Source organism: Ambystoma mexicanum, chromosome 5q, assembly GCF_040938575.1.
Source record: "Ambystoma mexicanum isolate Mex_15411 chromosome 5q, UKY_AmexF1_1, whole genome shotgun sequence".
Classification (NCBI taxonomy): Eukaryota; Metazoa; Chordata; class Amphibia; order Caudata; family Ambystomatidae; genus Ambystoma; species Ambystoma mexicanum.
Window position 1 is genome coordinate 57,490,709 of NC_090933.1, and position 24,395 is coordinate 57,515,103.

Genomic DNA, 24,395 nt, shown 5'->3' on the forward strand with positions numbered 1-24,395 from the left:
TCTTGTTGGAATCACAAAATCTCCCAGCCTAGACATGTTCTATTGCTATTCTGTTTTCCTAAAACCCTCTGTAATTCCACTGTATTTGAGTTTAAATATCCAGCAAACTCCACCCAGCCAGTATCATTAGATAAACATTTCAGATTTAAAGGATCCTTTGATAGGTTCCCTTCACTTTCTAACACCCATTAGGGCCCGCCTTCTTGTTATTATTGGCTTATTTAATTCTATATGTAATAAGACCATCCGTCAACAATAAAGTAGCCTACATCTTGAGAAGGGTATGTAAAATGTGATTTGTTTAAAATGAATGACGCATTTTGATTCTTTTAATTATTTGAATTCAGAGCTATAATTTATGTTTCTATGGCTTCATGCAGGATAGAGTTATTGAAATATGCAAGTTATTAATACATTGTTTATTTTAATATATCCTTTTTCATATGCATATGAATCATGGTTCTATACCGAATCTAGATCTGTATCCAGTTTTCAAATCACACACAGGATTATAAAGTTATAACTAAAACTGGATTTTGTGTTATACATTTTATCTGAATTGCATGCCATTTTGGGTGGGCTAAATCAATATCAATAGAACAGCTTCTGCCTTGAACACATTGGGCATCACCTTAATAAGGGCAGGGCTGCCTTCATACCGTGTTCCAGCACCGGGTTCCTTCAATGAGGAATAACCGGGTCATTCCAACATTGGAGGAACCCGATAATTCCTCCTTGAAGGAACAGATCCCCATTCCCATTTGAGCCCCCATAGGGGTCTGGTTTTACCAGACGTCTGTTCTGGGTCCCACAAGGGAACCTCGTAATTGCGCATCCCGTAATGAACGGTACCAGTCCCGTACCGGCACCCTTCATTACGGGAGCGCAAGCCTCATAATGAGGCCCATTATCATTTTATAGGTTAATTTTCCATGGGTTATTTTCCATTGGATTATTTTCCATTACCAAAGGGTTAAAGTGTTGCCATGTCAGGAACTAAGGGCTTGTGTAGACATTGCTAGTGCAGAATGCACCCACTGATCAACCAGACTCTGGAACTGTTGACTTTCAGAATAGCTTAAAAATACTAACCTATGATTTGAAGGTTTTTCAAGTCAAATCACTCACATTTAAATTAGGGATGGGTGAGCATCAAAGTGCCCAACTCAAAAGCTGGTTCAAACAAAAAACCGGCTCAAGTAATTCAAGTATTCATAGAGATAACTCAAAGTCAAACCCAAGCTGAGTTGGTAAAGGTCAGATTCAGCTTCAATCAGGTTAAGGCTGCTTGAGCCAAAGTTAGGTATGGCTAGACTTAGTTTAAACATCTTTTACAGTCCATGTGGATTTAAAGAACTGATGGGGCAGATTCTGAAATTCTTTTCAGACATGATCAGATGTGCTTACTCTTGCACCAAAAAAACACTTGTGCCCGATTCTCAAAGAGTACTGAATGTCTGCACAACAGATGAGCACATTCAGTTGCCCTTTTCCATTTAAAAATGCACCATGAATCCACAAAGGGAGCGCTCTTTAAAATGTGCAGATACTAATGACATTCCCCTGGAATCGTTGCAAAGGGATGCTTGCACAATGCATGACAGGGCCATTTTCAGTTAAATACATCAGCAGTAGTATAAACCGCTGCTGTCCCACTTGCATTGTGATCCATCAATTTTTTACATTCCACAATGATGAGTCTTTTGCATGCCTGTCATTGTGAACTGCACTCCAAGAACCCATGTGGGTACAAGGAGCTGGTCTACATTAGTGAAATGCATAAATAACCTTTATGGTTAAGGTGAAATATGCATGTCTAAAATAAACACAATTAGAAAAGCACATATTCTGCATTTGTTTTAATGTCCATATAGCTTTCCTTAGCGACCCGATCCAGTATACTAGAATTCATAATTACCAAAGAGCTGTATTCAAGCCAACTCGAGCCATCAAATACTTGCATCCATATGAGCAAATCAAACTCCAGTTTAAAAGTTTCAAACCAGTTTGGGTCTCAGCTTCCAATGTTTCAATAGGCGCAATCCTTTTTGGGCCAGTTTGCCCACCCCTAATTCAAGTGTTATTTTTTAATCTGAGGGCACTATAAATATCTATATTATTCTGTGATGCATTCCTTTTTTTGTAAACCCCAATTACCAGTAGGTGGACTGCACAACTATTCAGGGTCTTTTTATGCAGACATCGCGCAATGTACGCACATGTTCGATCTCACATGATGCACTTCTAATTAATCCCTGGACAGCACGCCTGTTTGCAAACAGTCATGTGCAGTCACCAGATGTTTGCCACTCAACAGGTTCCACAAACACCGGCCGCCACTGCACATGTCCATGGACATCACCATGTGACCACGCCCGTGTGGCACGATGGCGTGTCTGCATACTGTGCCCATCACCACTGACCTTTTGAAACTGCATTTCTGGCCAATCTACGATGTTTCAAGTTGAAAATGTACCCTTCCAGAGCTAATATCTATTATTACTTGATCTGTCAATGTTTTACAACTTTCCAAGGCCTATTTTCAGCTCAGTAGTCCACGGACAGTCGTGCAGTCCATGGACGGCTCCCATAAAGGGACCCACCCATTACTTTTAGTCATTCTTCATCTGGCACACCAGGAGAGAGCATCTTCCAGAAGAACTACTTCCAAGAGACTTCCAGAAGTTTAACAATGGCATCTGTCATGGCCATCTCTCCTCCCAGAGGCCACCACCACAGCCACCAAGTGGAGGGCCTGGACAGGGCAACAGGCACATTGATGTGGACGAGGATGATGAGGAACAGGAAGAGGAGGTAGAGGGAGTGCCTACCTACAGTGTCTGGAGAGAGTCATGGAAGTGTCAGTTTTTTACCAGCGCTAGGGGAGTACCGAATGCTCGGGCTGTCCAGGTGAAATACATTGAGTGCGGGATCGTACTTAGTCCTGGACAACCTGGGCAGGACTCCATCGGGACCACCTCCATGCACCACCACACCAGATCTAAACACTTGGTTGCTCTGAGAAAGTCTGTTCTCATTTTTGTGTCCCATACCTACCAACAAACACTTTAGTTTACACTACACATCTTACCTTTTAACTTGCTCACATAAACTTTTTCAAAGCATTTTAAACATTCCAAAGAAAAATCTGATTACCAACATCAGTCAAATACACTCCATCCCTTTGAAAAGTACACCATCCATCTTTATATTCTCATTCTCAAAAGATGCCTTCCCTAAACCATATAAACAAGCACATTACACTTTTATTGACATAGCTTCTTCCATTTGTTGACAAAGCAAATTTTGACATCTCCATATTTGCCTTGGATTGATTTGAGAAAAAATAATCTTCGCAGCTAAAGACAGTTCCATTAGGCTTCTCAACATATCCTTCATGGCAAGCTGCAAAGATACTGGAGTTATATAGCCCAAACTGTTGCATCCACAATAATATCTGGACATTGAAAGTGAGCCATACTCTGACAGAATGGTAATAAGGTTGCCCAGTTTAAACCACAAACTGCATACCACGAAACTTCCACAAGATTTAGTGTAATACTTCAATGAATGCATCCAAGAATCTCCCAACATCCATACACTCTGCTTCTTCATAGCCATAGCAACAGACATCCTCACTGCACACAAGAAAGAAAACACCTGCTACCCTCTCTTCCTGTACACCACAACAACAGAACCTGATTGGCTGAACCCCCGATTTCCGTTCACAACCACGCCTGTCTGCGATAAGCACAGTCCCCTTTTTATGCATGGCATCCTTAAAGGACTCGAAGTGCATGTGCGTTGTCCGCAAACTACCACGGTGTCCCCGGACACCGTAGCACAGGGCAGCCCTTCTACCTACACTGGCCACAACCACAACTATTTAATTAATCAATTTATAACAAATACGTCAAATACACCTTCAAACAAAAAGACTCACCCTGAACCTCTCCACTCCCAATATCAATTTTATTCCACTACCCAACCATTTCCAGCCCTCTCTTTCAGCCACCAAATAACCCCAAATGTGTTTTCCGCAATTTCAGCTCACTGACTGTGGTGTCCGCGGTCAGCAGTGACTGTCTGCAAATCCAACAGGGTGACTATTTAAAAAAATCTGATGCATCTCACATTTTTAATTGACCAATCAGCGGGCACGTATGATGTGCCTGAATCAGGAAATTAGCCATCAGACCGGACCCAGATATCACCAATTCCTTTTTACCTACTTTTTGCCCATTTCTTTAAAAACTAGTGGACGGATTTACACCAAATTTACAAAAGCACACTTTCGGAATCAAGCCACCGCTCCTGGCCCAAATCTGGGCAAAATGTGTCCAGCAGCTTGAGCTGTAGGCGCTAGCAAAAACTTTTTCCCATTGCGTCTATGAGGATTTCCACACATTTTGGGGCCCTCCCTAAGACTTTCACCCCCCAGACGAAACCATGCCAAACTTTGCAAATCATTCTGAGGGGGGCATTTACTTTTTTTTGCAAAGTTTGGTGAGGATTCGTCCGTGCAGAGGGTGGCAAAGGTATAAGCCACCCAAAAAGTGTTCTATCTATGAACTGAGCAACTTAACCCTAACTACAGGGCCGCTACCACAAGCCCAGTAAAATATACATTAAATATTTATATATATATATATATATATATATAACTATATTGTAAACTGTGTTAATGCCACCTTTGCCTCTCACAATTTTTGGACTGCATTTCCTACCAACCTTGTTCAGCATAGTCAATTGTGAGGGATCATCAGACCCATAGGCTATCTGGTTAGCCAAAGGCTGCAGACCCGTGATGGAAAAGAGCCATGTGTTAGGAAAGATTTCTTAATTGTGGGTAATTTTCCTTCCATGTGGCAACCCCTAAACATTTTGCTGTTGTTTTCACCATGATCTAGACTTTGCCAGAGAAGTGCAGCCTTCTGCCGCACTCCTCTGGGCTTTCGCTCCATTCTTACGTGGAAACTGACATGCCCTTAAGACAGTCAGTACCGGGAAACGCTGTTTTCCGTAGTTTCTTTATCATGTTGCAGCTTTCGTGCAACATGACACAAGAGGGCACTGTAAGCTAAGTTACTACTCTCTTGGGTCTCTAGCCTTCTACAGGCCCTAGATACTCTGTTTGTATTGTAAATGATCGGTGCAAATGAATCACGGAAAGGAATGGTGGCAGCGATAGTTTCTTGTGTTTTCGAGCTCCTTTTGGCGTTTTAAGCGCGTTTCTCGCGCTTAGCCCAAAATGGTGGTCTGGCTCCCAAAATGGCCAGACCACGAGGCTCTTTGTCCTGTCCTCTGACCGGCTTGCCCCCTTCACCTTCCCCAGGTCGAGCTGACCCGGGGCCTTCCTTATTTGGGCATGTACTTTCCCGCGAAACACAGATGCTTTCGCGGGCTTCTACAAGCCTTGTGTGTGCCTCCAGGATGTGGGCTGGGATGTCTGGTCCCAATACACATCCTGGGTGCCAGAGAGTCTAGTGTGGTATGAATGCCTGGGACCACCGTGGTCCGTGATAGGTCCACGTATGGTGTGAGTGTTTGATGAGCGGATCTCCTATTGGGTCCCCTCCGTTTTGGCGCGAAGGGAACCGTGGATAAGAGGGGGCTGGAAACGCCACTACCATGTCGATCTCCTGAGTTCTCACGAACAAAGAAATACAGGAGCCAAGTATCCTGCAACCACGAGGCTGAACCGAGGAATCGCTAGTGACCCGCTGAAGGACTGCTCCTCTGCACTGCTGTCGCCTTGTGAAACCCTTTCTACCTCTGATTGAACCAGAAGGCCTGTACTGGTACTTCGACCCTTGGAATAGCGGGGACAGCTATTCTCAGCATCTTCACCATCTCCTGCACGTAAGCCTTCGGAAGTGTCTCTGGGCCATCCAGCAGACTGACCAGCGTACCCAGGAATCTTGCTCTGTAACCGCTGTCAGGTTGTGTTGTATTTCGAGTCCTTGTCACTCTCAAACGATTCGTACACTTGGCATTCCCAGGTCTGAAGTGAGTAGTGTACATTTGGCTGAGATACACACGGCCGCTCCGTTGCCCTGCTGTGGTAACAATCTGTGCGGGTTCACTTCGTTTGGGACATCTTTAACTCAACTCTGCTGCTGCAGAATCTACACGACGACGAGACGTCCCCTGCTCCCCTGAACCTGCCAGCACTGAAACTGACGCGGAGAAGCCTGGGTCTGCTTGCATCGGGGACCGGTGAGTAGCATAGCTAGGAATTGGTCTCCCTCCTGCAGGAACCCATAGCTTTTCCCCGTTGTGTCAATCAGCACACCTTTCCGTACTCGCGCTCTGCTTCTGCCCACAGTGGAGGCTGCGCTTGAGTCGCGGAACTCTGTTCTTCTTCATTTGTGCACCAAACTGAACTGCCTGATTCCTTCGAAGAGACTCCCCCTTTTGCCCGTTGGCACCAGCGTGTGCAGGTACTTTTGAGCAGAAGGCTCCACTCTTCGTAGGGCTTGGACTTCCTTTTAGTTAGGTGCCTCTGAAGGCGGACTGGGTCTAATCATTATTTCGCACTGCCTGTCTTCCTCCCCATCTAGGTGGACTACACATTTCGTGCATCTAACGCTTTAGGCTCGTTTGTATTTGTATATATAGTGTATTGGTTTGGTATGTGTTGGTTTACTAGAGTTTTATTGTTATTTCTCGCTACGGTCATTGTTGCAAAGGCCTTGGAATAAATGTGTATATATTTTTAATATAACACCTGTTTGGAGTAATTTGTAGGTGTCCTTGCTTTGTGTGCTCATTGCGGGCTTTCAGTCACCCTCACCCCTCTTGAGACCTAGTCTTGACCGCCGCGATCGCTACCCTGATTGGTCTGGCTTGTCCAGAGGTTACCCTGTTCCAAGTAATTAGGTTGGCCTTCTGAACCTCTGCGCCTCCAGGACAGAGTTCAGAAATCCGTCTTAACAAATTGGTGTACAGCGGTGGGATACGACTGAAGGTATCCAGTGTTGCGCACGAACTAAGGCATTTCAAGTTATTCCTACCAGGACACGTAGTGAATTGTCGCAGTATAACTTTAAAAAGGCCATAGTCCTATCTAACAGTATGGAAACAAATACCTTGTTAACTCTAAATGCTTCCAAATCCGAAACATTGAAAAAGATGTGTGCGGAGAGAGGTGTTTCCTCTCAAGGCACCATAATTGGATATGATCCAAAGAATCGTGGCGTGGCAATAAGCGCAGCGTGACGCTATAACTTCTGAAGACAGTGCGGAAGGAGGTGGGGCTGCTCTCATTGGTAGAACCGACGGTTCTGCCGCTGCACTGATCCACCGCAGCCACGAGGACAGGGAGGATGAGATGTCTAATGTTTCCTCTGCCAGTGTTGATGGGGAGGCTATGCTTGAATTCAAGAAGCAAGAGCTGCGGTTTAGGCAGAAGGAGCTTGAGTTCAGCATAGCCAAACTACAAATCGAACAGGCAGAAAAACAGAAAGACAGGGATCATCAGTTGGAACTGGCCAAGCTTCAGGTTGCAAATGGGTCCAAGGGTCCTGGACATGGGTCTGGGGCCTCCTCTCATCCACGGTTTCCGAAAGATCTGCTCAGTGTGTACGAGGAAAGGAATGACATTATGGACTGGCTGAATACGTTTGAGTATGCATGTGAAGTTCAACAGGTTGACAATGCTGATAAGATTGCCTGGTTACTCAGCAGACTGCCCCATTCTGGCTGTAGTGCCATTATGGAAATGTCGAAGGCTGAGCGAGCTGATTTCGCAATGTTAAAGCAAACTCTCATTTTAAAGTTTGGAAAGACTCCTGCCCAATATTTAAAACGATTCCGAGAGTACAAGAAAAAAGAAGGTGGTACTTGGGTATCTTATGTAACCAAACCCTTAAAAAACTTGACTGGCTGGGTCGAAGGTTATAAGGTTTCTACCTTTGAAGGCATGATAAATCTTGTCATGCTGGAACACATTTTTGCATCTTCTTGCCCGGAGCTTAAGCAGCATTTGGCCGATTCGAAGGAGATAGATACCAAGAAGCTGGCCATTGCAGCAGATTTATGGGTGTCACGTCGAGTGTCCCATAAGGACAAAACTCATCCTGGTAAGCAGGAGGAAGGGAAAAAGTCCAAAGATAAGGATGGTGGAGAATCTGATAAATCTTCTTCTCAAAAGGGCCACAAAAAGAAAAATAAGGGTAAGACACAAGAGAACTCACAGGGTAGTGGAGGTCAGCCTCTGAAACAGAACTCTGGTTACAATAAGCCTCCCTATGTAAACAGACCCAATGGATCTTGTTTTGCTTGTGGAGCAACTGACCACGTGAAGGGGGATCTCCGGTGTAAGGTTAAACCTTTGGGGGTCCACTCCGCTAATCTGGCCTTCTCCTCCTACGAGGAAGAAGAGATTACAGGAGCATCCTTCTCCTCAGACTCCTTCCCCAGCGGGATAGAAGCAGAGATAGTTTTAGTTTCCCTGGGTTCCTGGGAGCCTAAAGTCGCAGAGGCTTATGCTAGGATTCCAGATAATACCAAGCACTACTTTAAAGACAGTGTGCTGATCAATGGAGTAGATATTCCAGCTCTTAGGGATAGTGGGTGCAGTCGAACTGTAGTGGATTCTACCTTGGTAGACTCAGAGGAAGTTGCCAGAGCTACTCTGATGCCCACTAAGTTGGCTGACGCCCACCTCGCATGTTTCCAGTGATACCTGTAAATCTTACTCTAAATGGTACAGGCATCAGGATTCCAGTGAGCATTCAGAGAAACGTCCCAGGAAAGGTCTTGTTAGGCAATGATCTCAGAGCTTTAGGGCTCGTAGAGGACACTGCCGACAGACCCTGCACACGGTCTCAAACACGGGCAGCATTGGCCAAGACCAATACGCCGCCCCAGCCGAAGGGGAAACCCAAGGCGAAAGGAGTAAACAAGTCAAGACGAGGGAAAGAGAACATTCCCCCGAGCTCGCCTACCACTGCGGTGGAGGAAGTTGGTCAATCGCCCGGGCCTGACGAGGAGGTGGTGATGCCTGAAGTATTTGACCCCAACGACCATCCTGAACTAAAAGACTGGTTAGTAGAAGGTGGTCCTGACAGGGAAGAATTCAGTAAAGGCCAACGTGAGTGCCCATCTCTGGAAGGCCTAAGGAGACAGGCCTGCTCCCAGCTTCTGGGTGAACCTCCTGGGACGCATTGGATTTATTGGGAAGGTGGACTCCTGTATAGTGAGCCCACAGAGTCTACAGAAGGAGACCATAGGAGGTTTGTGGTTCCCCTTGCTGTAAGACCCTTCCTCCTGCAGTTGGCGCATGAAGTGCCCCTTGCTGGTCACCTTGGTATTAAGAGGACCAAGCAAAGGTTATCCATGCACTTCTACTGGCCCAAGATGGGGGTGCAAGTAGAAAGTCACTGCAGGAGTTGTGCCTCCTGCCAATTATCTGGTAAGGTTGGCTCGACAATCCAAGCTCCATTGGTACCACTCCCATTTGTGGGAATACCATTCGAAAGGGTAGGGATCGACATCGTTGGTCCCCTTGACCCGCCAACATCCTCAGGCAATAGGTTTATCCTGGTGCTGGTCGACCATGCAACCAGATATCCTGAGGCCATCCCATTGAAAACTGTAACTGTCAAGTCAGTTGCAAAAGCGTTACTTGGTATATTTACTAGGGTTGGCTTCCCTAAAGAAGTTGTGTCGGATCGTGGCAGCAACTTTATGTCGAAGTATATGCAGGCTATTTGGAAAGAATGTGGGGTCACCTACAAGTTCTCTTCTGCATACCACCCCCAGACCAATGGTCTGGTGGAACGTTTCAACAGAACGTTAAAGAGCATGATTGGGGCTCTAGAAGAACCTCAGAGAAGAAAATGGGATCTTCTTTTACCATGCTTACTGTTTGCCTACTGAGAGGTACCACAGGAGGGGGTTGGCTTCAGCCCCTTCGAACTTCTGTTCGGTCATCCTGTACGGGGACCCTTAGCCATAGTCAAAGAGGGATGGGAGATGCCCACTCCCCCTGTTACTACCAACGTAGTAGATTATGTGCTGGGGCTCAGAAAACGGATGGTACTTCTGATGGGCTTGGCTAGTGATAAATTGAAGGCAGGACAAGCGTTGGTGAATCATTGGTACAACCAGAAAGCTTCCATCATCAACTTTACACCTGGTCAGCAAGTCCTGATCATGAATCCTATAAGGCCTTGAGCTTTACAGGACAAATGGTCAGGCCCTTACACAGTGGTGGAGCCCCTGGGTGAGGTTAACTATTTAGTGGACCTTGGAAGGCCTGGACAGGCTCCAAAAGTGTTTCACATAAATAGGCTGAAGGCTTTCGTCCCAAGAGTCGAAATCGCAGCACTGCTACTGGCTTCAGACGTTGAAGAAGAGGAGTCTGAACCTCTCCCAGACCTGTTCCAAAGCGGTCCTTCAGATAGCTCCTTTGAGGGTGTCCGAGTGGCCCCTCACCTGACTTCTAATCAGCAGGCTGAGGTGAAAAGTTTGCTTAGGCAGTTTTCTTCCCTGTTTTCACAGTCGCCTGGTTTGACACCTTGGTGCAAACATAACATAGACACAGGAGACAGTGTACCTACCAAAAGTAGGGGATACAGGATGTCAGACAAAGTACGGTTTTATATTAAGACCGAGGTCAACAAGATGTTAGACCTTGGGGTGATTGAACCCTCTAGTAGTCCTTGGTCCAGCCCTGTGGTTTTGGTTCCAAAGGCAGGCACTTCTGAATTGAGGTTCTGCGTGGATTACAGGGCTCTGAATGCTGTCATCAAGACAGATGCACACCCCTTGCCTCAAACAGATGAGCTGGTGGATACTTTGGGTGCCTCCAAGTACCTCAGCACGTTTGACCTCACTGCGGGCTATTGGCAAATAGCTTTAGCAGAACCTGCCAAGGAGAAGACAGCGTTTTCTACTCCAGACGGCCTTTACCAATTCAGGGTAATGCCGTTCGGGTTGAAAATGCACCTGCCACTTTCCATAGGCTTGTGAATCATGTGTTGAATGGGTTGGACGAATTCTGTCTTGCATATCTGGACGATATAGCATTTTTCAGTGCCACCTGGGAAGACCATGTGAAACACCTCGGGATTGTGCTCCAGGCTCTTCAGAAAGCACACTTGACCATAAAGGCTAGTAAATGCCAGATTGGACAAGGCTCAGTGGTTTACCTTGGACATGACGTAGGTGGAGGGAGGATACAGCCTCTTCCCAGTAAAGTACAAGAAGTACAAGACTGGCCTACCCCCACTACACAGACCCAAGTGAGAGCCTTCTTAGGACTCACAGGGTATTACCGCAACTTTGTGGCAGACTATGGCACCATAGCTGCCCCTCTGACTGCCCTCACCACTCCGAAGAAACCCAAGAAGGTAACTTGGACCAACCAGTGTGAGAAGGCCTTCAATGGCTTAAAAGACTCCTTGTGCCAGGCCCCTGTCCTCAGGGCCCCTCATTATCAAAGGCCTTTTATTGTGCAGACAGACGCCTCTGACACTGGGATAGGAGCTGTACTATCGCAAGTAGATGAGAAGGGTAAGGAACACCCTATTGGTTTTATTAGTCGCCAGCTTAAGGACAGAGAGCTCAGATGGTCCACAGTGGAGAAAGAATGTTTCTCTGTTGTGTGGACCCTACGGAAGCTGAGGCCCTACCTCTATGGGACCCACTTCACTGTGCAAACTGACCATAAGCCCTTAAAGTGGCTAATGAACACGAAGGGAGCAAATCCAAAGTTGCTTAGGTGGTCCATAAGTCTACAAGGCTTCGACTTCACTATTGAGCATAGGCCAGGTGTCCAACATAGCAATGCTGATGGGTTGTCCAGAATGTTCAACCGACCTGAACAAGAGACTCATCCAGGGGTGGATTAGTTCCCTCTGTCCATAGTCTGGGAGGGGCGAGTGTTAGGAAAGATTTCTTAATTGTGGGTAATTTTCCTTCCATGTGGCAACCCCTAAACTTTTTGCTGTTGTTTTCACCATGATCTAGACTTTGCCAGAGAAGTGCAGCCTTCTGCCGCACTCCTCTGGGTTTTCGCTCCATTCTTACGGGGAAACTGACATGCCCTTAAGACAGTCAGTACCGGGAAACGCTGTTTTCCGTAGTTTCTTTATCATGTTGCAGCTTTCGTGCAACATGACACAAGAGGGCACTGTAAGCTAAGTTACTGCTCTCTTGGGTCTCTAGCCTTCTACAGGCCCTAGATACTCTGTTTGGATTGTAAATGATCTGTGCAAGTGAATCACGGACGGGAATTGTGGCAGCGATTGTTTCTTGTGTTTTCGAGCTCCTTTTGGCCTTTTAAGCGCGTTTCTCGCGCTTAGCCCAAAATGGTGGTCTGGCTCCCAAAATGGCCAGACCGCAAGGCTCTTTGTCCTGTCCGCTGACCATCTTGCCCCCTTCTCCTTCCCCAGGTCGAGCCGACCCGGGGCCTTCCTTATTTGGGCATGTACTTTCCCATGAAACACAGATGCTTTCGCGGGCTTCTACAAGCCTTGTGTGTGCCTCCAGGATGTGGTCTGGGATGTTTGGTCCCAATACACATCCTGGGTGCCAGAGAGTCTAGTGTGGTATGAATGCCTGGGACCACCGTGGTCCGTGATAGGTCCACGTATGGTGTGAGTGTTTGATGAGCGGATCTCCCATTGGGTCCCCTCCGTTTTGGCGCGAAGGGAACCGTGGATAAGAGGGGGCTGGAAACGCCACTACCATGTCGATCTCCTGAGTTCTCACGAACAAAGGAATACAGGAGCCAAGTATCCTGCAACCACGAGGCTGAACCGAGGAATCGCTGGTGACCCGCTGAAGGACTGCTCCTCTGCACTGCTGTCGCCTTGTAAAACACTTTCTACCTCTGATCGAACCAGAAGGCCTGTACTGGTACTTCGACCCTTGGAATAGCGGGGACAGCTATTCTCGGCATCTTCACCATCCCCTGCACGTAAGCCTTCGGAAGTGTCTCTGGGCCATACAGCAGACTGACCAGCGTACCCAGGAGTCTTGCTCTGTAACTGCCGTCAGGTTGTATTGTATTTCGAGTCCTTGTCACTCTCACACGATTCGTACACTTGGCATTCCTAGGTCCGAAGTGAGTAGTGTACATTTGGCTGAGATATACACGGCCCCTCCGTTGCCCTGCTGTGGTAACAATCTGTGCGGGTTCACTTCGTTTGGGACATCTTTACCTCAACTCTGCTGCTGCAGAATCTACACGACGACGAGACGTCCCCTGCTCCCCTGAACCTGCCAGCACTGAAACTGACGCGGAGAAGCCTGGGCCTGCTTGCATCGGGGACCGGTGAGTAGCAAAGCTACGAACTGGTCGCCCTCCTGCAGGAGCCCATAGCTTTTCCCCGCTGTGTCAAACAGCACGCCTTTCCGTACTCGCGCTCTGCTTCTGCCCACAGTGGAGGCTGCGCTTGAGTCGCAAACTCTGTTCTTCTTCATTTGTGCACCAAACTGAACTGCCTGATTCCTTCGAAGAGACTCCCCTTTTTGCCCGTCGGCACCAGCGTGTGCAGGTACTTTTGAGCACAAGGCTCCACTCTTCGTAGGGCTTGGACTTCCTTTTAGTTAGGTGCCTCTGAAGGCGGACTGGGTCTAATCATTATTTCGCACGGCCTGTTTTCCTCCCCTTCTAGGTGGACTACACATTTCGTGCATCTAACGCTTTAGACTCGTTTGTATTTGTATATATATTGTATTGGTTTGGTATGTGTTGGTTTACTAGAGTTTTATCGTGATTTCTCGCTACGGTCATTGTTGCAAAGGCCTTGGAATAAATGTGTATATATTTTTAATATAACACCTGTTTGGAGTAATTTGTTGGTGTCCTTGCTTTGTGTGCTCATTGCGGGCTTTCAGTCACCCTCACCCCTCTTGAGACCTAGACTTGACCGCCGCGATAGCTACCCTGATTTGTCTGGCTTGTCCAGAGGTTACCCTGTTCCAAGTAATTAGGTTGGCCTTCTGAACCTCTGCGCCTCCAGGACAGAGTTCAGAAATCCGTCTTAACACCATGCACACGAGGAACTAAGTGGCATTTTGCTGGCATAGGATGGCAGCAACTGAGAATGAGGTTGCACGTTACATGCAGTGACATAGGATTTGCATGAGGCATTCATTGTTATTTCCATGGAATTTGAGGCAGCACATCACCCATCTTAAAGATACCATGCATGTAAGGGACTATGGGGTGTTAATGAATCATTTGACACTGAGTTTGGCACGTGATGGAATACATTACATGTGAGGCTACACATATGGTACCTTATACCATGCATAAAAAGCACTGAATGGCATTTATGTGGCACTTGAGGCTGCAGTTGACATATGATGGCAGCAATTACATAAGGTGACCACACCAGGTCTATGAGGCAGTAACTGTCATTGGGTGGCTTTAATGGACATTTGAGGATGTATCTTGGCATATGATAGAAGCAACTGGATGTATAGAATGTTGCCACTATATTTGGATTGTACCTAGGCTGTAAGGCTAAAACAGACATAAGAAGATGGCAGTAGCCTCAACCAGGGGCTATAGTTATCATACTACATTAAGGCAGCACCTGGGAATGTGGGGCTTTACTTGGCATATGATTAATATACCTGGCATGCGCAGCAGTACATGGTATAAGATAGTAGAAATTGGCCATGTGAGGTTGTAGTTGCATATGCATGGCGGTGACCCTGGCCCATGTTTTTTCAACTGTGTCTACCCCAGTCACAACATGCCCCCCCCCCCTTGATGACATATCATGCAGCACCCTCGTTAAAATGTGGTTGCTTTCTAAAAATGTCTTCTATCTGTTTTAGTACCGATTTGGTATTTTCTGAAATGTACGTTTTAAAACCGTCAGTAACTTCAAGTGATTACATTGGGGTTAAATCCCATGTGATGTTATTTTATATGGGTCAAAGATCATCGGTGCATGATGTCACTTCTGCTGCCGCAAGTATTTTAGTGAATTGGCATCCCTGGTTTGATGCTGAATGTAAACTGGATAAAAGTTCTCTCTTAACTGAACTTGAAATTGGGCAGAATAGAGACCATGAATGTGTTAAACATTTGAGAATTTATCAAAAGCGAAAACAGGGTACATGACAGAAAGGCTTGGACAGCTTTAAACATGGCCTCGAAATGAAATCCGGAAACAAGAAACAACTCTGACAACCTGTGGATAGGAATTCGACTCAGAGGGATAATGAACATGCAAACAATATATCTGCTGATTACCCGTGGGCGGATTGCTATGAACACCTATGTAATGATAGTTCTTCTGCTGAATGTGTATGTAATCCGCACAAGTCCATGGCTAGCATTCCTATAAGGTCATCACACTTTCAGGTCTCTGAGGTCCTTGTGGCCCTCCAAACCCAGAAATCAAGAAAAGCCCTAGGACCTGATTTTGCTCCTTTTTACATTTTATAATGAACTTCTTTTAGTGGGACAGGTTCCACATAGTTGGCAGGGGACATTTTAGGATTCATTATCAAAAAGGGCAATCGTGGTATTCCCCAAAACTATCATCCCTTTTCTCTTTTTGATGCACTTGGTAAGGTTTTTGCAAGTGAATCCAGCAAAGAATGTAGGATTAGTGCAAACTGTGTAGCCTACTCACTCCTAAACATGCCAGTTTTAGGACAGACATTGCCACTAATTACCCAAATTCCTACTAGTGCGCCATACATATGTATTATTAAAAATGCAACCGCTTTATTTGGCATTTATAGATCTCCAAACATCCTTTGATCTGGTACCACAAGAGAAATGACGTTGGCCGCTAGAACAGATGTTACTTCCCAGTGAGCTCATTCTTATGGTCAGGCTCTTGTATGCCGATAATTATGCACATGTCACAGGATGACAAGGGAAGGCTCTCGCAACAACATTTGACATAAGGGATGGTATAAGGCAAGGGTGTCTACTGACCCCTATGCTCTTCATTATACATTAATGGTTTGATAGATGCCATCATGAGCTAGATGCAGATACACCGAGCATAAGGGGGCCACATGCTTGGCAATGATGCATTCTTATAGCTTTGCTGCTATCCTGCCGGTAATTCTGGTAGGTTTCTGGAAACCTACCTACTGTTCCCGCCGCCTGATATCCCAGTATTACCGGGATATTACAGGTGGTGGAAAGGGGGGTAAATCCCATAGGACTCCATGAAGGTGATTGCAGGTATTACCAGCACCGGTAGTACCAGTGCCGGTAATACCTGAATTATTTTGCCGGAAGGGGCCTGCTCTTGGTTGGAGGTAAATCAGTGACCCCCACCAGCCAGAATGTAATTTGGTGGTGCGGTAAAAGTGCCAGTACCGGATTTACCAGCACATTTACTGGTATTGTTACCATACTGATAAACCTATAATGACCCCCTTAATCTCGAAAACCCTGAAAGGATTGCAAAAGTCAGTCTGTTAAGTTGAAGAAGGTCCCACATCCGATATTTAAAGTTGAAGGGTAAAAAATTGAAATTGTACATACATATGATTATCTAAGCCTGAGCATAGACAGTTCTCTTGACATGAATGGTAACATTTTGGCGTGCAGGGGACGCGTTTTTGAAATGTTTGAAACATGCAAAAGGATTCTCTCCAATGCCAGGAGTTTATATGGCCCAAGCAGTGTCAGCTTCAGTATGAGGGACACTGTAACGTAAATGAACTGGAAATTAAAGAAAATAACTTCTAAAGAGGCTGCTGGGCTTTTCATATAGTTCCCCCTCAAAGCCAACAAGAATGGAATTAGGGCTTTTAGGTTTTAATTACATTGTCACACTTAAACCTCTTTTTTATTGGGCCAAAATATGGAATAGTGTGAACCTGCTTCCACATTGCCAAGTTTTAAAGGATTTCTTGGTGACCCTTAGGGCAAGAGATTTGCCCTGGGCAAGTTATTTCAAAACCAGGTTAACTATAATCTGATTGCCCGATTTATGGGACAATCCTCGTTGCTATGGTGTGGGGGCTAAGAGCAAGGTTAAAGATGCCTATAAGGAATGGGCACTCCATATGGCCATGACATTATTTAGCATTTAAATCCAGGCCAAGCTTTAAAAAATGTCTTTGATCTGTTGGAGGTTAATGAGAGAAACGTACTTGTGAGACATGGGCCTCATTAGGAATTTGCTGGTGCAGAATGAGTGTGTCACGCATTCCCAAGCCCCCACCTCCTCCCAAACCCTTGCCTCCTTACCTGTCCTGCAGTCCGGGTCCAGGCGTTCACGGCTCTTCTCTGCTCGGCCCGCTCGGCCCGTGACGAAGCCCCACCCCTTGTGGCGTTCCTGGCGCTTACATCCTCGCGGCTCCTGGGGCCTGCCATGGCGCTTGCAGGAACGTAGGCTTTGCAGACACCCCAGGACACCGACACATCACAACCATGGGTCACATGAACCGATTAGCGGTCACGTGACCCAGAAGAAAAAGAAAAGGCGGTCACGTGACCAGGTGGCCAGTCACGTGGCCTGCAAAGACACATGAAAACAGCGTCAGTCCACCCATCCAGCGCTTCTCAGCTGTTTTTTAGGTGGCTAGTGGCATTTCTTGAAACCTTGTTGGACTTCACAGATTTTTGGACTTTGCTTTGTGTACCTGGACTGCAATTGGACCACCCCTTGCATACAACGTTCTGGAGCTGGTTTTGACCCTTGGAATTCTGCTGGACTTCTACCTGGATTGCCCTTTGGATTTGTTTGCCTTGGATTGTGCCTTGGATTGTGACTTTTGGTTCTGTTTGCCCAGGATTGTGACTTTGATTTTGTCTTGGCACTATCTGTTAACTGCCTACCTCCATCGCTGCCCTCTCCCCTGCATAGGAACTGTTAGATCCCACGTTAGCACTGGTCATCCTTGGGGTAGGTGTCACTTATGTTCTGTTTCCTTTGTTCATTGTGATACTACCATATCTGCATATCTAACCCCTGGCTTTTCTTTCAGCCATCCGGGACCCGGTGCATCCTGTTCCTACCTTCCCCTGCGGCCCCAATAACCGATCAGCGAGTGGTATTACTCATCTCTGATTGGTGCTTGGGGACGGAGGCACTATAATCTTCGTGGACTCCAAGTCATAACATAACGTGCCAGTAATTCTGTTTACCAGCATGTTTCCACACCAGCAAGTTTGCTGGTGGGGTGGCTGGAATTACCACCAGCCAAGCAATGGAGGTAATTCCACCACCCCGCCAGCAGAAATAGCCGGTGTTACTGGCAAGTCCCCCGGTGGATTCCTATGGAAGTCCATGGAATGGGGATTTACCGACCTTACAGGCAGACCAAGCGCTGGTAACGGTAATTGCGTTTGGTAGTATCCCACCGACTTTACTGGTGGGATACCACCAAACTTGTAATGAGGCCCAAAGACTTAGTATACTTCCTCTCAAAATATAAACCGCAAATTGAGACAGGGCCACTCAATTAAATACCACTATTGTGTTGATGTTGATGAGACTGAGCCTTATTTTTTGTTATTTTCCCCATCTCTTTAGGGCAGAAAGAGCGAGATGGTTGAAACCAGTTTTGAATGCAGGAAGGTCAGCTAAGGAATGTGTGCTGTACTGCAGGGAGGCAGAAAATTATGCTCATTTAAAAGGTATTGCTTCCAATCTAGTGATAGCTTGGGGAAAAAGAAACAGATTTATTCAGGTGCGTAACTATCTGTAGTGTCTTCATGAGGAAGATACCGGAGAATGTAGTAGAAGTATCACCCCACACTATAGACGTCTGTAGGAATAGCATGTTTATTTTGTCGCATCACATGACTAATGTGAAGTTTCTGGAATTGAAGACAAGTGCACTATATAATCTACAAAGATTTGTGTGACATGATGAAATGTTACTGATAACTGCTTGTTAAAGATCTGTATTTGGCCTTATTATTTAGATTGTTATTTTGTTTTATGAGGAATTAGTTTTAAATCACCTAGGATAATTTATCTGATCTCTAGTTAAAACATTTTTATAATTTATAAAATATACTAGGGAATCCCTGAAATGTATTGCCAATTATTGTCTTGGCCTCTGGATTATGCAATATTGTTTTGATGTTATGTATTCATACTTTGTAATATGCATTATATTACTGTAATTGAGGGGCCGATTCATGGAAATGTGTGTCAAAATCCTGCAAAGGTCACGCGGTGAGAAGGACAATGCGTGCACCGCGTATTCATGGAATTTACTGTGCAAAGTAATCTTTTTTGCAGGTAGTGCCCAGAACGCCTCGACACGGCCACACGCAAAGCATAAACAGCCAGAACAGATTCCTTTGCATGCTCTCCCAGGTGCGAATATATACACCCTTCAAACAGTGCGTGGGGTCCCCCGCAAGTAGGCCTGCATCTCGGTGAACATGGGCAGGGTTCCGTAACTGTTGCTGGCACCCCGACAACATGCGTGTGAAAAATCGTAACTCAGTTTAAACTCGGAAAATCTCTGTGCGTACCCCCGTAAACCATTCCTGCACCCCGCTGCACTGCGTACACACACCCCTAAGTTACATCAGAACCCCGGTTGCATACACGCACCCCTAAATCCGACATGCAAACCCACCTCTGTGCTGCGTATCCTATGCGCATGTCCTTATGCCTGCCTTCAGGTGGCGTAATGATCGAGGGGTTTGTGTGCCAATTTCTATGCCATGAATACGTGTCGTTTGGCGCAAATGTGGCTGTGCGAGGGACTGCCTGCGGTTCCTTGAATCGACCAATACGGATTTGAATGCAGTTTGGGCCGAAGTCCCCTATTTCCCATACAAATAATTCCATGAATCATGGCATGAGTGTATTGAGTTAATGTATTTTAAAATGTTACTTTTAAAACACTGCCGAATAAACGTAGACTACTACGAATATACAAAAAAGGTAGCAGGCGCCCGCTCTAGAAACAACATGTCATGATAACCTGCTCTACAGTTTTCGCCCACTTTGAGAGTCCGCAGCCATCGCTTTTTGCTCACTGTACCTTTCACAGATGGGAAATATCCATTTGCATATCAGTCTTTGTCCTGCCCACATGGGCAGTCCAGCACCGAAATGCTATGGCAATTCCTCTCTGAACAAGAGTACCACCAGCAACCCCATACCCGTGTTTCAGCCTTGTTGGGCATCATCAGTGAGGTGATGCCTCTCTAAGCACAGTGAGCAGGGAGTCCACGTCTGGTTGCCCCCAGGTAACTTAGCGTGACCAAACACAAGTTCCTTGCACAAATACAAAAAAGGTAGCAGGCGTCACTCTCTAGAAAGACTGGCATGATAACTGGCATGATAACCTGTTCTGTGGTTTTACCCACTTTGAGGGTCCGCAGCGATCGCTTTTTGCTCACAGTACTTTTCACAAAGGAGGAATATTCATTTGCATAACAGTCTTTGTCCCACCCACATGGGCAGTCCAGCACCAAACTACCTGGCAAACCTCCTTTGAGCAGGAGTACCAACGGCAACATCAGCCTTGTCGGGCGTCATCAGTGAGGTGGAGCTAATACAATCATTCACAGTTATTAGCTAAAATACATGGAACATATTCGCTTATCCCCATCTTTTAAAGCAATTCTGATATGCACAGTCACTTAATGTTGAATTTCATTGGGACTTTTTAGAAGGCACCTTGTTTCTTTAGATCGATTATTAACTAAATACATGTATAATGATTTATGGTGTGATTTGATTTTGAAATCTATGACATTTGAGTCCCTGTTTTACTCTTGGAATGTTTTGCTTAAATGGAGTTAAACCTGATATTAAAATATGAGATATAAAATGCATGATGTAGATAATAATCACAATCCGCATTTATGTACTCCTTATAACGTTTACTAATGTTAAGGTTATTAAAAAAGGAGGCTTTTTACATTTTTCCTTAAATCCAGGGCCAAACGTATTGGTTTTGATGTAGCCACCATCATGCATTGGGTTCCTGTGTGTTTCTATTTTAATCTTGTGTTGTTGACATAGGGGTGTATCGGCACCGTTTTTCATGTTTAAAACAAGGGCCATATGTAGTTCCTTATTTTACCAGTAGATGGCATTGTGTGGCTGCAAATTTGACATAATTTGCACCACTTTTCTTTATATGTTGAAATTACATTTTTATGATCACATGCTTAGGGGTGCACACCATGTTTAGCCGAGGGCTTACATGTACCACACAAGTCCCATAAAGTGGGTCTTACTATCCATGGGCAATGAGTGGGTGTTCGGGGCATCAGTGCGTGAATTCGAGATAAAAAAACCCCAAAAGAAACATGTTTTTATACGAGTACTTTTTATGCATTACTTTTTTATTGAAACACTATACATAGCCTTTTGATGGCATTACCACCTTGATGTATATGTATTATGGAACAGAAATCATGTTTTTTAAGTGGAAGTAAAACTGCAAGAATCATGATGCAAAGACATAAACTGGGCCACAGAGGCTTCACTAATCTGACATGATAGAAGGAGTGAGTGACTGACTGACTTTAGGACAGGCAACACTTCCTCATTCAGCTCTTGTGACCTGCAGGGCCATAAATAATATCCTGAAGCTGCACATCCAGCCCATGGGCCGCATTCTGGGCCCCAGTGATATACATCATCGGATGGGTCTCTCTTACCTTCTGCCGTGTTATTCTGTAACACCTGCTGGTTTAATTGTTGATTGATACGTACAACCTCTGAGTAATGTGACCAGAGGGAGCCATATTCACCTTGCAACACATTAAAATATCTGGTCATACGATCATTGTCTCCCTTGATCTTTTTTATTTTTTATTTATTTAAGTGATATGATATGATATCATAGTTTATTTATATAGCACCTACAGACAATGTGTTTGAAAGCGCTTCACAGCAAGGGAGGGAACAAGGGAAAATACAATGATATGATATGGCATTTATAAAGCGCCTATACACAAGTGTTTCAAGGCGCGACGAGGCAAGGGAGGGGAAAAAAGGGAGGACGGACAACGATCCTACTAGGCCAGGTGTCATTCAGATCGCGCAAGTGCATGGCAAGGGGGCAGGGGCAGTGCCGTACATGGCAAAGATAATAACAATAAGTAGCAGCCAGCATGTGGCAAATGCATGGATAAGTGCAGACAACAGGTGTCAAGGGCTGGGAGGGGGACTGTAGGGATACAGAAACAGTCCCCAAGTGCAGGGGTTGCCAGGTGGGCAGTGCAGGTGGTGCCGAGATCAGAGGGTGTCAATGTAGCAAGTGCAGTTCTAGTTCCAGTTAGGGGGTCAGCAGAGGAGAGGAGGAGAAAACGCAGAGCAAAGAGAAAGGTTTGGAGGTGCTTCCAGAACCATAGATGGTTCTCAAGTTTAAGGGAGGCAGGGAGGCTGTTCCAGAGGGAGGCACCTGCCGAGGAAAGAGATCTACCACCAACTCGTTGCTTGGAGAAGCGACTGACCCTGAGGGAGTTGGAGGCGGATGAGTGAAGAGCTCGAGAAGGAAGGTATTTAGGAAGAGAGAGCTGAAGGTATTGGGGTCCCAAGCTCCAGAAGGCCTTGTGGATGATGCAGAGGGTTCTGAACTTAATCCTCACAGCCACCGGGAGCCAGTGCAGAGATTTCAGTCCTAGAGAGATACGATCCCTGGGCTTTAGGCCAAGGACAAGTCTCGTTCCTGTTCTGGATAAGTTGCAGAGGGCAGAGAGTAGAAGCAGGCAGATTTAGAAAGAGGCTGTTGCAATAGTCCAGCCTAGAGAGAACCAGAGCTCTGGACACAGTGAGCTTCTGGGAGAAGGCGAGGAAAGGAAGAATACCTCTCAGGAGGTGCAGCTGGTAGTGTGACTTCTTAGAGACGTCAGAGATGTGAGGGTAGAAGGAGCGAGAAGAGTCGAAGATTACCCTGAGGTTTTTAGCCTTGCAGGTGGGAGCATGAAGAGGGCCAAGAGAGGCCGGCCACAGAGCTACAGGGAAGGAGAAAGCGGGTGTGCCGATGAAGAGAGTCTCAGTCTTACTGGCATTAAGGCAGAGGTCATTGGCGGCACACCACTCCTGGATAGCAGACAGACAGTCAGAGATGAAAGATGGAGAGGAGGAGGCCGAGGGTAGTCTGAAAATGAGCTGGGTGTCATCCGCATAGCACTGAAAGTTGGGGCAGAGAGTGGCAATGCGGTGTGCAAGGAGTGCCAGGTATTGGTTGAACAGCCAGGGAGAGAGGTTAGACTCCTGGGGACACCACAGGTAGAGAAAAAGATAGCGCAGAGGAAAGACCCAAGTTGGACCTGGGAGGGTCGGTCAGAGAGGAAAGAAGTCAGCCAAGCCAGAGCCTGACCAGTGATATCCAGGTTATCACGGAGACGGTTGAGCAGGATGGCATGGTTGACAGTGTCAAAGGCAGAAGAGAGATCAAGCAAGACGTGTTAGAGTCAAGGTTGGAGAGCAGGTCTTCCCAGATGCTCGGGAGAGCAGTTTCTGTGCTTCTGGCAGCTGTGATGGTTCAAAAGCCAGACTGATGGTCATGAAGACAACCAACAGATTCAGTGTGGAGATTAAGCTGGGAGATGGCCAGTTTCTCCAGGAGCTTGTCCAGGAAAGGAGTGATGGTGATTGGGCGATAGTTAGCCTGGCAGGAGTGGTCGGCAGAGGGCTTCTTAAGAAGAGGGTGCACAAGAGAGTGCCTCAGGGGGGATGGGAAGGCTCCAGTGGCGAAGGAGTGATTGCAGAAATCAGCCAGGGCAGGAGTCAAGGAGTCGATGTGGTCTTTGAAAGTTTTGGAGGAACAGGAGTGAACCTGTTTCGACGAGACTTTCATAGATCAGACTTGTCTAGAAACCTTGTCTGCAGAGAAAAGGGGAAAGGCAGAAAAGGAGGGAGGGAGGGTGGCTGCAGAAGGGCCGGAGGAAGAGCAAGAAATAGTGGGAGGGAGGCGATAGGTGGATAGTGAGGACAGAATGTCCTGCATTTTTTAAATGAAGTGAGAAGCCAGTGCCGTGCAGAGGGCCTGGGAAGGGACAGGAGAGGTAGAGACTGCCGCAGTATTGGCCAGTTTCTTGCAGATTGTAAAGAGTTCAGCTGAGTTGTTAGATGCCGCAGAGATGCAGGCTTGGATATGAGCTCTCTTTTTGGTGAGGACTGAGAGCCGGTATTGCCTTTGCAGCAGGCGGCAGGCCAGTTTGTCAGAGGATGAACATGAGCAAGCCATTTCCTCTCGGCCACCCTGCACTTGCGTTTTAGGGTGAAGAAGTCTGAGTCATACCAGGAGTTACACTTGGCTTTGGGCTTCAGGTGGATTCTCACGACAGGGGCAAGGACATCAAGAGTATCAGATATAGAAGAGTGGAGCGTGGAGAGGACTGTGTCAGGGTGAGAGTCAGCCAAAGAGGGACGAGGGTGTGAGAAGTTGGCGGCGAAAGCCTCAGCTGACACGCGCTTCATGGGTCGGATGACCAAGAAGGTGGGTGGCAGTGATGG